Genomic DNA, 14,766 nt, shown 5'->3' on the forward strand with positions numbered 1-14,766 from the left:
TTGACACTGTTGTACCCTCGGACTGCAGGACAGCTTGAACTTGTTTGGATGTTAGTTGAGGTTCTTTATCCAACATCTGCACAATCTTGCGTTGAAATCTCTTGTCAATTTTTCTTTTCCGTCCACATCTAGGGAGGTTAGCCACAGTGCCATGGGCTTTAAACTTCTTGATGACACTGCACGCGATAGACACAGGAACATTCAGGGATTTGGAGATGGACTTGTAGCCTTGAGATTGCTCATGCTTCCTCTCAATTTGGTTTCTCAAGTCCTCAGACAGTTCTTTGGTCTTCTTTCTTTTCTCCATGCTCAATGTGGTACACACAAGGACACAGGACAGAGGTTGAGTCACCTTTAATCCATTTCAACTGGCTGCAAGTGTGATTTAGTTATTGTGGCGGCCGTCTGCGAATCTGGGCTGTAGTAGGAACAGCACCCCGAGTAACCCTGAGACCCTTAACCCCTATACAGGGATCTGGAATTGTAGCAAGGCCCAGGGGGTAGCTGTCTAGAGGAGCAGTAGACCAGAGCAGGACGGCCGCCAAGGGGTCAAAACTAAAACCCGTAATCAAGGTCAGGAGGCAGGAGTCGGAGGCCGGAGGGCAGCAGAGGCACGAAATCAGCAGACAGAAGGAGAGTCAAAAGTCCAGGCCAAGGTCAGTAAAAAAACAGGAGGGCAGCAAAGGTACAAAATCAGCAGGCAGAAGGAGAGTCAGGAATCCAAGCGAAGGTCAGCGTCAAAAAATCAGAAAAGAGGCGGAGGTACAAAAATGTCAGGCAATAGAATGGTCAGAAATCCAGGCTGAGGTCAGAGTTTTCACTATAGCAAATTACAAAGTAGCACGCAGGGGAACCAAGAATATATCCGGCGGCTTGCAAGACCAGTCCCAAGGTATTTGAGGGATCAGGTCATCCCTCACAGGCTCCTGGACTGATGATGTAATTAGGGCCGCCCCCAGGACCAGGCCAGATGGAGATGCAGTAAGCCCTATATGACTGACAGAGGGGCAGAGCCTGCGCCCACCAGATGCCTGCGCAGGAGCCTCTTCTCTGTCACCACCCTCACCCTGGAGTGAACCACGGCGCCTCCCAGTGGCTGAGGCAGGAACAGCCGTCCCTGAGTCCGACGGCGACGTGACGGTCCGGCGCCTCCTAGTGGCCGAGACCGGAACCGCAGGCCCTGAGTCTGGCGGTGACGTGTCAGTCCGGCGCCTCCTAGTGGCCAAAGCCGGAACAGCAGGCCCTGAGTCTGGCGACGAGGTATCAGTCCAGCGCCTCCTAGTGGCCGAAGCCGGAACAGCAGGCCCTGAGTCTGGCGGCGACGTGACAGTTATTGTCAACACCTGTTAGGTGGCACAGGTAAGTTACAGGTGCTGTTAATTACACAAATTAGAGAAGCATAACATGATTTTTCGAACAGTGCCAATACTTTTGTCCACCCTCTTTTTTATGTTTGGTGTGGAATTATATCCAATTTGGCTTTAGGACAATTCTTTTTGTGTTTTTTTTATTTAAGACAAATTAAATGAAGATAATAATACCAAAGAATTTGTGTTTGCAATCATTTTCAGGAAGAAACTGAGTATTATCTGACAGAATTGCAGGGGTGTCAATACTTTTGGCCATAACTGTATAGGCAAAAGCATAATAATAGTAATAATAGGTATTTTTTTCAGCTACCTATGACCTACATGTCCATACAGATGGCTTAAAAGAGGTTATCCTACTGACAGATTCCCTTTAAAAACAATACATTTGTGTCATCATTTAAAAAAAAACACTGATTTAGAGAAAATATTTTCTAATAATTACTTAATAGAAAAGAATTCTCAACATAATCTTTGCCAACTTAAAATCCTTTTTCTGTATGTTAAGCTCTGTGTCCCAAGGCTGAATATTTCAGCTGAGTAAAGGAAAAAGACTGGGCCTTCATTGTAGCTCAATATGTCTGGAAGGGGGAACTATGCGGTCAGTTTCTACAGTAATACCAAAATATTTAAAAAATGTTACAAATATTATAATAGACTTCCTTCATGGAGAAATTACATTACCGAGTTGAAATGCTTCACATAATGAAATAGAAGAGATGAGAATTGCCGTGGATGGAACACAGGGAATGGTACAAGTGGACGGAACACAGAGAATGGAACACGTGGACAGAACACAGAGAATGGAACACGTGGCTGGAACAGAGAGAATGGAATATGTGGACGGAACACAGAGAATGGAACATGTGGATAGAACATAGAGAAAGGAACACGTGGACGAAACAAAAAGAATGGAACACGTGGATGGAACACCGAGAATGGAACACGTGGACAAAACACAGAGAATGGTCCACATGGACGGAACACAGAGAATGGACCACGTGGACGGAACACAGAGAATGGAAAACGTAGATGGAACACCAGAGAATGGAACACGTGGACGGAACACAGAGAATGGAACACGTGGACAGAACACAGAGAATGGAACAAGTGGACGGAACAAAGAGAATGGAACATGTGGCTGGAACACAGAGAATGGACCACGTGGACAGAACATAGAGAATGGAACACGTGGACGAAACAAAAAGAATGGAACACGTGGACAGAACACAGAGAATGGAACATGTGGACGGAACACAGAGAATGGACCACGTGGACAGAACACAGAGAATGGACCATGTGGACGGAACAAAGAGAATGGAAACGTAGACGGAACACCAGAGAATGGAACACGTGGACGGAACACAGAGAATGGAACACGTGGACAGAACACAGAGAATGGAACACGTGGACGGAACAAAGTGAATGGAACGTGTGGATGGAACACAGATGATGGAACATGTGGACAGAACATAGAGAATGGAACACGTGGACGGAACAAAAAGAATGGAACACATGGACGAACACAAAGAATGGAACACGTGGATGGAACTAAGAGAATGAAACACATGGACAAAACACAGAGATTGGATCACGTGGACGGAACACAGAAAATGGAACACGTGGACGGAACACAGAGAATGGAACACGTGGATGGAAGACAGAGAATGGAACACGTGGATGGAACACAGAGAACCGCCTGGAAGTTTTACTGATTTTCTGGTTTACTCTTGAGACTCAATGGGGGATATTCATTAAAAGTAAATTCACCATATTTACAAGCAGAGTTTATTTTCCCCTAATTGGGTAGTAAAATGCATGGGAAATTCATTGTGCATGATGAAGGAGACTTCTCTGAAGCTGTGCATTAATCCTCCGCTTTAATGACAACAACAAAAAAAGCTTTTCTTCCAGTATGTATATCAAATAATTTACTCATCAATTAGAAACTGCAGGTTTTAGGCCGGGGTCACACTGGCGAGGAATACGGACGAGTGAGAGGCGCTAAAAGCACGCATTAGACACGAACCAATGATTCTCTATGGGGTCCCTCGCACCAGCCGTATATTTCTCATCCGTATTCTACGCTACGCTCCGTGCCAATCGCAGCATGCTGCGATTGTCAGCGTACTACGGCCGTAGTACGCCAATGCAAGTCTATGGGTGCGCAAAAAATACGAATTACACACGGACCACACATGTGACCTGCGAGAAATACGCACCAGGTGTCTTTTAGCAAAGCCGGCAATTCAGTGCGCTATACAGTAAACTCACCCTGACAGGTTTAATAAAGAAACGAAAGAATAGATATAGACACATAGAATGCATGTATATATATATATATATATATATATATATATACATGCATTCTATGTGTCTATATCTATTCTTTCATTTCTTTATGAAAACTGTCATAGGGCTCCATTATATGTCCATTTTGCAAGCCTGCAAGAAAATCTCTCCATACGGATGCCATACGGATGCTTACATGCGCAAAATACGCGACCACACCTTGATTACGGATGACATACGGAGCACTATTTAGGGGTCTGTCATCCGTATTACGCATGTAAAATACTGACCGTATTTTGCGTCGGTTAGTGTGACCCCGGCCTTATTGTTTTTTTTCCTATGGAAGCTACATAATAAAGTCAAGCAAAAGAAAAAAAGGGCCAGCCATTGTGATCTATTTTTTTCCCCTCAAATAAAATAACAGTAAGTGCCCCATATGATGGTGCATAGGAGAAGCTCAGTTGATTGCTCCATTTCTGTTAAATTGGCTACAAATATAAACAGCCTTTGAGTAAAATCACAAATCTTAAGTCTGCTCTGTATCCTTACATCTCACACACTGAGAAACCTAGGCTATGGTGAGGCGCAGTCCTTTTCTGCTGTGCTGCTCCCTGGTAATGATTGAGCAACTCATGCAGGAAGAAGAAGTACACGCCCCCAGTGAAAAGTAATTGATAACACCCACTTGGACTTACCATTTTCTTTTTGATTTAATATGTGCCAATACTTTGCTAATATCGCCGTAACTGAGAGGCAAAATTGCATAATGTGTCCTGTTAAAGAAGTTGTCTTCTACTTGGGCAACTTCTCCTCATACCCCATGCTTAGCCCCGATAAAATAAAAAAGCTTATACTCACCTCCCATGCCAGCACCGTTCTCTAGGGTTCCTGTGCTGTTTTGACACGTGACTCCAACGCCCAATCAGTGCTGACATCACTGTCTCTGCCTCCTGTTGAATTGAACATGAAGAGCAAGTGAGAAAGCAGCTGGAGTCCCAACTTCCTCTTCATGTTTGATTTGTCCTAAGGCGGGCACAGCGATGCCGGATCAGATTGGGTGCTGGAGGCACGTGTCACAACAACCACAGAAGAACTCCAGGACCGCAAGTGCTGACACCACGGGAACAGCGCCACCGAGGGAGGTGAGTAAAGTTTTTTTTATTTAATCGGGGCCAAACATCAAGAAGGGGTTGCCCAAGTAGTGGACAGCCCTCTAACCATGACAAATTTTGGGTGCTGGAGGCGCGTGTCACAACAACCGCAGAAGAACTCCAGGACCGCGAGTGCTGACACAGTGGGAACGGCGCCACTGAGGAAGGCGAGTAAAGTTTTTTTTAATGAATCGGGGGCAAACATCAAGAAAGGGGTTGTCGAAGTAGTGGACAGCCTCCTAACCATGATAAATTTGGTTAAAAGGTCCACTTTAATCCAATAAAAATGTTTTGAAAATATCCAGTCAACCCCTTTTTCCATCTTCAGGGGAACGAGGCAGGGCTGTCCTCTGTCACCTTTGTTGTTCAATATTGCCCTTGATCCCTTACTAAGATATCTGGAGATGATCCCTTCCTTTGGGGGCATAGGGGTCGGTCACAATACACTTAAAACGTTGGCATTTGCTGATGATATCTTACTCATGATATCCAATCCTAAGGAATCCATTTCCTCTATAATGGACGCCTTTAATGAATTTGGAGCAGTTTCGGGATTTCGTATAAACTTTAATAAATCTCATGCTTTAGCTATTTTTAAAATTGCTCAGAAACGGTGGCCGTTCCCTTTTTCTTTTCAGTGGAGGAGAAATTCTTTACCTTATCTTGGCGTTGACCTACCATCAAATCCTCATGATATCTATAAATTAAATGTTCAGCCTCTTATTTCTGTAGTTATACAAGAAATTCAATCCTGGAAATCCCTTAAATTATCCTTTGCAGGTAAAGCCCATCTAATTTATATGATCTCTTTCCCTAAAATACTCTTTCCTTTACAGACGCTCCCGGTTCTACTTTCTAAAGCTGATGATAGGCTACTGACACGAGCCTTCTGCCTATTTATTTGGGGCTCGGAAGGGGGCTCTAGAATTAGTGTTTTTAAGCTACAGCAAACCAAATCTTTCGGTGGACTTAATCTCCCAAATTTACACCTCTACAGTATAGAGGCTGCTTTTCGCCATTCCCTTGATTGGATATACGCCTTTAATCGCTTCACTAATACCCCAATAGATGAGGCCATGTGTAGACCCTTCAGCCTCCCAGCATTAAAGCCTTCTATACATTGGTCAGACTCTTCACCAGGCCCTGGAAAATGGGTTGCTCAATTAACGAACTGTTGGGTAAATGACCTTTTGAAAGCCACTCTGCGTATTAACTCTAAATTACCATATGACAGTTACATAACCATGTCTCTTATGATATTTCATAGAGCATACATCTCCCCAGAGGTCCAGTCTAAAATGTCCCCCTCAGGGGACTATCCCTGCCCTAAATGCTTACACTCTCCAGCTGATATTTTCCATTGCCTTTGGGACTGCCCAAAAATAAGGGAGGTGTGGGATACACTTCTGCAACATCTCATCTACACTTTTGACATATCTATCTCTCTCTCCCCGGAGTGGGCCATATTTAATATTCTCGCACAGGACCAGTTGGTGAGGCTTTCTGTCCAGCAGCGCCCCATCTTGTTCATATGGGCGGCAGCCACACGTAAAAGCATTCTCCTTTTGTGAGCACAGGATGCAACACCTTCTTTAAGCTTAATTGCTACAAAAGTAACATATCTCTTCAAAATGGATTGGATAGAGGCCTTACTTAATAAAGAGGGACGCTTTTTTTTTCACATGGTCCTCTTTTATCAATACTCAGACATCTTCCACAAGCCAGGCGATACATAGTTGTTTCCAGCTCACCAACTGGTATATGAGAGAGCAGCTTGCCAGTAATATCCCTGTTAGACTGGATTGAAATTGTGTTACGAAGTTATGGAGTTTGCCTGGGGGAGGGGTGGGGGTTTTTATAGTTGAAAAAATGCCGTCTAATGTTAATAATATTGCATAAATGTTCTTCTGTTATGTTATTGGACATTATATGTATATTTTGCATTACACTCAATAAAGACGGTTTAAAAAAAAAAATGTTTGCAAACAGATGGTCGGCCATTATGACATCACTGATGGTCGGCCATTATGATATCACAGATGGTCGACCATTATGACATCACTGATGGTCGTCCATTATGACATCACAGATGGTCGACCATTATGACATCACCGCTCGCAGTTACTTATGCAGTGTACACAGGATTCCTGCTGCCATTTTGGCTCCCTAGTGACTGAGTGCATTTGCAATTTTTCGCTATGGCTGAATTTCTTCTAGACAAGCTTCAGGTAGAAGGATTATTGGAGATTATTTACACCCATTGCTCTGATATTAAGCTTCTACCACCCGATGGCGTCCTCGGCTTCACTCACCGGCTGGTGGTGGAGCTAGTGCAGGACTGCCTGACCAAATACCACCAAGACCGTCTTACCTCAGAGTATCTGACGGATTTAACCCGGAACATCAGGACATTACTACAGCAGGTTGAAGAAAGATCTCAAGATGGAGATTTGGCTTTTGTTAAAGAACTGGCCGAAAAAGTCCTGTATGTGCTGGAAGGTCCGGCCCGCTGCCCGGAATGCCTGGAGACACCACAAGGCGAGTACAAAGACAGGGAAAATGTCCCCCCGGACCCTAACACGAGTCAGGCGGGGCTGAGCAGCGATCTGACCACAGAAACCCCTGAGCTGCCGTATCCTGAGAGTGTGATCTGTGAGATCCTGGAGATCCACGAGCCTGCCACTGAGACACCAGAAGGCGACGACAAAGACGGGGAAAATGTTCCCCCGGAATCCCCGGACCCTAATACGAGTCATCCGGGGCCAAGCAGCGATCTGACAACAGAAACCCCTGAGCTGCCAGATCCTGAGAGTGTGATCTGTGAGATGCCAGAGATCCACGAGCCTGCCACTAACTTGATGGAATCATTGATCCCGGCGAGAAAGCCGCATATGAGCGACTTCGAGACATCCAAACTGATCAGCGGCGGATGTTTTGGGGCTGTCTACTTAGTGCAGCACAAATACTCACAGCAGATCTTCGCTATGAAGAAAATGGCGAAGAAGAACCTGGAAACTGAAAAACACGTGGAAGCGGCCTTTCTGGAGAGGGACATCATGACCTTCGCTGATTGTCCCTTTGTGGTCTCCATGCTCTGCTCCTTCCCTACTAGATCTCACCTGTGCATGGTCATGGAGTATGTTGGAGGTGGAGACTGTGGGTCCCTTCTAAGCACCAGGGGCCGTTTATCTATCCCCTTGGCCCGTCTGTACTTTGCAGAAACAGTTCTTGCTGTGGAATACCTGCACAGCTATGGTGTGGTGCACCGAGACCTAAAACCGTACAACCTACTGATTACAACTGCTGGGCACATTAAAGTCGCCGATTTTGGGCTTTCAAAAATTGGTGTCATGATACCAAAAACCAACAACTATAAGCAATCAGTGAAGGACATCTCCAGAGAGTTCAAGGACCTTGAGAATTGTGGTACCCTGAATTACATGGCCCCAGAGGTCATCCTAATGAAAGACTACGGAAGACCTGTTGACTGGTGGTCAATGAGGATCATCCTCTATGAATTTCTGGTGGGATCTTTACCATTTGATACGGATTTCATACCTGAGCTTAAAAGAATGATTGTCATGGGAAAAATACCTTGGAATTACAAACGCTGTCCACCCCGTGAGGCTAAGAACCTCATCACTGACCTGCTCAAAAAAAATCCTGAGCAAAGACTTGGGACAGGTGGAGCATTTGAGATTAAGGATCATCCATTCATGAAAAAAATAGATTTTGACAATCTTCTAAATCAGAAGCCGATGTATATTCCTCATCTTGTGTCAGATGTGGACACCAGCCTCTTTATCAATCACGCTCATAGAGACATGCTTATGGTCTCAGAGAAAGAAGAGGACACAAGTGAGGACAAGGACCTTGACTTCCAAAATTTTACGTCATCCTCTGAAAGGCTTTCTAAACTCTGCACCATCGCTACCATCACGATGAACAATGAGAATTCAAAGTCCCATCCAGAGTGTACCCAAGCATCAGACATCGAGAAAAGAAAATCTGCAATAAATCCAAATGCAGAGCAAGAAAGCCCAGAGAATGTAAAAAAGGAGAAAAAGAGAAGAGGTTCCACCTTCCGCCGGATCTTATCATCCTGCCGGCGTGGATTATCCAGGGCTGCCCGCGTGTTTACATGTTGTTGCCGCTCCCCTACAGACATCTAAAAGACGGTAAACCTCCACATCCAGCGCCCTGAGGTCCAGCAGATCCACCATCACTGCTGGAGAAGTATAGAAGTGCAATTCCACAACAGTTTTTTTTATTTTTTTACCATGTTCACCAAATGCTAAATCTGACCTGCCATTATGATTCGCCAGGTCATTATCAGATGACAGATACCAAACTTGTATAGATTGTTTTTTATTTACGTGGTGAAAAAAAATCCAAAGTTTAATAAAAAAAAAAATTGCACCATTTTCTGAGATCCGTATCGTCTCCATTTTTTGGGATCTGGGGCTGGGTCAGGGCTTATATTTTGCGCGCCGAGCTGACGTTTTTAGTGATAGCATTTTAGGGTAGATACGATTTTATCACCCGTTGCTATGAACAAAAAAACGTAATTTTGCGGTTTGGATTTTTTACTCGTTATGTAGTTTACCAATCAGATTGCCTTTGTATTTGGATAAATTGGGAGTTTCTTAATGCAGCAATATGAAATATATGATCGTTTTTTTGTATTGTTTTATTTTGACTAGGGAAATATGAACTTTAAACTTTTTTTTATATTTTTTAAAACTTTTTTTTCCACTTTTGACTTGCTTCAATACAGTAGTCTCCATAGAAGACTTGAAGCTGCAATCATCTGATCACTTGTGCTACGTATAGCCTTGCTATGTGTAGCAGAAATCATCATCTCCAGGGGCGTCCGTGGGTGTGGTTTGTGACACGCTTCCGGCACGCATGTATTAAATGCCGCTGTCAGAGATTGACAGTGGCATTTAACATGTTAGCAGCCGCAGGTGGATCGCAATTTCAGCTGTTAGGGGCACATGACAGTTGATCAAACCAGCTATCATGTGTCAGAAAAGATGCGGGCTCAGCGTCGGACTCGGAGCCCGTATCAAAGGAAGGGAGGCGACTTATACGTGATAGGTTGTGAAGGAATAAGTAGAACAATATTTTATTTTTCAAAACTTATGTCTAAGTTCAGAAAAATAAAGAATATAGGAGGTCAAAATGCAAAATATAAGGACAACAGAGCCCAACAGATTGGTGGATGGGAGTGCTAAAAATTATTGGGTAAGGAGGTGCAAAATATTTGCCCCTGGAAATTGCAGCCCACAATACACCAGTAATTCTTGGCAGGTTCATTACAGAAAAATTATTATTTAAAAAGTGCCACTAAAATCACTGGGCTGTGTAATACATGAAGGTGCCGAGCCCTCCAGAATGAAAGGTTTTTTCTTAATTTTCTCTCTGCCATTATACCATTATATTTGAATGTCCCAGTCAAGACAGACTCAATTATTCCAATTTATACCGTAAAGCCGAAAGCCGACACGTGAGCTACAGAAAATAGAAAGTCTCATCCTGTTACATCTGCTTTAATGACCAAAGTGAAAACTGCAATAGTTAAAGGGAATTTGTCAGTAGGATCAACCATCCTAAGCCGTCTATATAGGTTATAGGAAGCGGAGTAAAATGATATGTTTTTCTTAATATGTAAATGAGCTGTTAAGATCTATGGGCCGGATATAGATCTCCCTGAGCATCTGCATCCAAGGCTTACTGTAAATAAAAGGGGGCGTTTCCAGTGGAGACATGTAATGACAGACAGTCTGCTCTCCTGATCTACATGTCTCAGAGTGGCAACACCCTCTTTCATTTAAATAATCTCTGGAAGAGGATTTTCAGGGAGGTCTGTATGGGGTCCATAGAAATTAACAGCTAATTTACATATTGAAAAAAATTGTGGATTTCTCTAGAATATGACATCGGAACACAGATATCCAAAGACATACCAAAAGGCAATTTAGATTGTGGGTCCCATCGGGGGCAGTGAAGATAATGTATGTAAAGCGCTGTGGAATATGGCTATATAGGTAAAAGCATAATAATAATAATAATAGGTATTTTTTTCTGCTACCTATGACCTACATGTCCATACAGATGGCTTAAAAGAGGTTATCCTACTGACAGATTCCCTTTAAAAACAATACATTTGTGTCATCATATTTTTAAAAAACACTGATTTAGAGAAAATATTTTCTACTAATTACTTAAGAGAAAAGAATTCTCAACATAATCTTTGCCAACTTAAAATCCTTTTTCTGTATGTTAAGCTCTGTGTCCCAAGGCTGAATATTTCAGCTGAGTAAAGGAAAAAGACTTGGCCTTCATTGTAGCTCAATATGTCTGGAAGGGGGAACTATGCGGTCGGCTTCTACAGTAATACCAAAATATTTAAAAAATGCCACAAATATTATCATTTGCTTCCTTCATGGAGAAATTACATTAGCGAGTTGAAACGATTCACATAATGAAATATAAGATATGAGAATTGCCGTGGATGGAACACAGAGCATGGAACATGTGGACAGAACATAGAGAATGGAACATGTGGACGGAACAAAAAGAATGGAACACGTGGACGGAACACAGAGAATGGAACACGTGGACGGAACACAGAGAATGGAACACGTGGACGGAACACAGAGAATGGAACACGTGGACGGAACAAAAATAATGGACCACCTGGACGGAATAAAGAGAATGGAACACGTGGACGGAACAAAAAGAATGGAACACATGGACGGAACACAGAGAATGGATCACGTGGACGGAACAAAGAGAATGGAACACGTGGACGGAACAAAAAGAATGGAACACGTGGCGGAACAAAGAGAATGGAACACGTGGACGGAACACAGAGAATGGAACACGTGGACGGAACAAAGAGAATGGAACACGTAGACGGAACACCAGATAATGGAACACGTGAACGGAACAAAAAGAATGGAACACATGGACGAACACAAAGAATGGAACACGTGGATGGAACTAAGAGAATTAAACACGTGGACAAAACACAGAGATTGGAACACGTGGACGGAACACAGAGAATGGAACACGTGGACAGAACACAGAGAATGGAACACGTGGACGGAACACAGAGAATGGAACACGTGGATGGAACACAGAGAACCGCCTGGAAGTTTTACTGATTTTCTGGTTTACTCTTGAGACTCAATGGGGGATATTCATTAAAAGTAAATTCACCATATTTACAAGCAGAGTTTATTATCCCCTAATTGGGTAGTAAAATGCATGGGAAATTCATTGTGCATGATGAAGGAGACTTCTCTGAAGCTGTGCATTAATCCTCTGCTTTAAAGGGGTTGTCCGGGCTTTTCACATATTCTCAGTGCATATCTGGGCTGCAGAATTGTGACAATAAGTAATTTACTTTCTGTCACCAGTTTGCACGGTTTTCTAGATATTCTGAAGAGAACGTCCAAGGGGGGGGTGTTATGGCATTGAAATGAGAACTAGTCATTTCCTCCTACTCTACTAAAAACATGCCGTCTATAGCAACAACCCCACCCTCCATAGCAACAGGCTCTCCCAGTCCACATAAAGAAGCCCTCATCACACAGTAACAAATCCTCCCCGCCGCTTCATTCCCCCCCTCCGTGCCGCTCCATTCCCCCCCTCCCTGCCGCTCCATTCCCCCCCCCGTCTCTCCATCCCCCCTCCTCCACGCCGCTCTGACCTCACCCGGTCTTCACATTGCCGGTGAAAACTGCAGCCGGGAATGAGAGGGTCATGTGACAGGCGGGCTGAAGTGACGTGCGCAGAGCCTGTCACATGACCCGCTCCTTCCCTGCTGCAGGTTTCATCTGCAATGTGAAGACCGGGTGAGACGGACCAGCGTGGTGGGGGGGAATGGAGTGGCAGGGAGGGGGGGATGGCGCTGGGGGGAAGGGGGGGAATGGAGCGGCAGCGAGGGGGGGTATGGCGCCGGGGGGAAGGGGGGGAATGAAGCGGCGGGGAGGATTTGTTACTGTGTGATGAGGGCTTCTTTATGTGGACGGGGAGGGCCTGTTGCTATGGAGGGTGGGGTTGTTGCTATAGACGGCATGTTTTTAGTAGAGTAGGAGGAAATGACCAGTTCTCATTTTAATGCCATAACACCCCGCCCCCTTGGACGTTCTGTTCAGAATATCTAGAAAACCGTGTAAACTAGTGACAGAAAGTAAATTACTTATTGTCATAATTCTGCAGCCCAGATATGTACTGAGATTATGTGAAAAGCCCGGACAACCCCTTTAACAAAGCCACAGAGTATCACACATTTCAAGGAGAGTGGGACAACTTATTTTTCACCTCTCTCTTGTAGTGATGAGCGAGTATACTCGTTGCTCGGGTGATTGAGTATTTTGCAGTGCTCGGAGATTTGGTTTTCGTCGTCTCAGCTGCATGATTTGCGACTTGTAGACAGGCTGAATACATTTGGGAATTCCCTAACAAACAGGCATTCCACACATGTATTCAGGCTGTCTAGCATTCGCAAATCATGCAGCTGAGACGACGAAAATCAAATCTACGAGCACGCCAAAATACTCGGAGGACACCCGAGCATGCTGGGGAAAACCCGAGCAACGAGTATACTCGCTCATCACTCATTTGTCATCCGTATTAAATTTGTTTTTTTTACTCAGCAGCTATTAATCATTTACAGGATCATTTACAATTGGCTCTCTTACAGAATGGCAATGTATCCTTAAAAATCGGATGCTATCCTGTGGCTCTGTATGAAATCAGATTTTTGTCCTCGCGCTCGCCCAATTTTGGAGTCAAGTTGCAGCATGCTGCAAATGTTATCCTCACTCTGAATACTGCAGAGAAAAAAAACGTAGATCAGCATTGCCTTATTGAATAACATTGGTCAAAGTGCAATACTATTTTTTTTTTCTGAGTGCACTTGTCTGATTTATATGCTCGTGTCAGCGAGACTTTATTCTGTATATTTACATACAACATTGTAGTAACATTTAGGCTATGTGCCCACGTAGCGTTTTTCAAGCGTTTTTTTCCTGAGCAGAAATGCATGCCGTTGCCAGGGAAACCGCATGCGCTTTTTGACATGCATTTTTGACGCGATTGTCAAGCGTTTTGACATGCGTTTTCCTATGCGTTTTTGCAATTACAGTGTATGTATGTGGAATCGCACGCGATTCCACACAATTAATGAACATGCTGCGTTTTTTTCCGCTAAGCGTTTCCGCAGCGGAAAAAAACGCACCATTAGCACAACATGTGCGTTTTCCATTCTATCTATTACATTAGATGCTTTTCTTAAGCGTTTCCGCAGAAGAAATGCTTGTCTAAAAGCGCTGTGGAAACGCTTAAAAAACGCAACGTGGGCACACAGCCTAAATCAGAGCAATAAAGTGATCTTCCTACACATCACTCCCCTCTTCTGGGTCTATCTTGAAATGTTGCTCACTTTTTACTGCACATAAAGGATATGTGAAATCAATGAATATCATAGCAATCCCCCGACACCATGAAATGGGAATGTGATAGAAATGTTCAACTGAAATACAGGATATTAATAAGATTTTGTTGTAATTTTACATGCAAAAAATTCTGTATTCCATAAACTGTGTTCAGATTCAGAAGAGGTTACAAAATAATAAAGCACCTTTCTGAGGCCTACCCCTCATCGGTCTTACCGCCGCAGCTCCGCACCCTGTCTACCAGTCTTCAATTCTTTTGGCCTCTATATCTTCATCCAGCCTCCGTTTTTCCGGTCTTCCTGCTCTGACTGAGCCTCACCCATTCATATGGGGTCTGACACACAAGTGACCACATGAGGCCTATACAGCACAGGAAGACTCAAGGAGAAGGCTGGAGACTAGAAGAATATCCACATCAAAAATGAGAGAAGATGGTGGGGAGCTGCGATGGCAGGACAGGTGAGGAGTAGACCTAGGACAATTCAG

General features: G+C 43.9%; 1 protein-coding gene and 1 pseudogene across 1 annotated transcript in view; both read left to right on the forward strand.

The window, feature by feature from the left end:
• LOC141097307 (cell cycle control protein 50C-like) overlaps window positions 1-14,766 on the forward strand; it is a 132,495-nt gene that overhangs the window by 22,495 nt on the left and 95,234 nt on the right. The gene's annotated exons all lie outside the window — the stretch shown is intronic.
• On the forward strand, window positions 7,636-9,530 carry LOC141097261 (microtubule-associated serine/threonine-protein kinase 3 pseudogene; annotated as a pseudogene).

Source organism: Dendrobates tinctorius, unplaced genomic scaffold, assembly GCF_039654945.1.
Source record: "Dendrobates tinctorius isolate UK_male_01 unplaced genomic scaffold, ASM3965494v1 ptg000084l, whole genome shotgun sequence".
Taxonomy (NCBI): domain Eukaryota; kingdom Metazoa; phylum Chordata; class Amphibia; order Anura; family Dendrobatidae; genus Dendrobates; species Dendrobates tinctorius.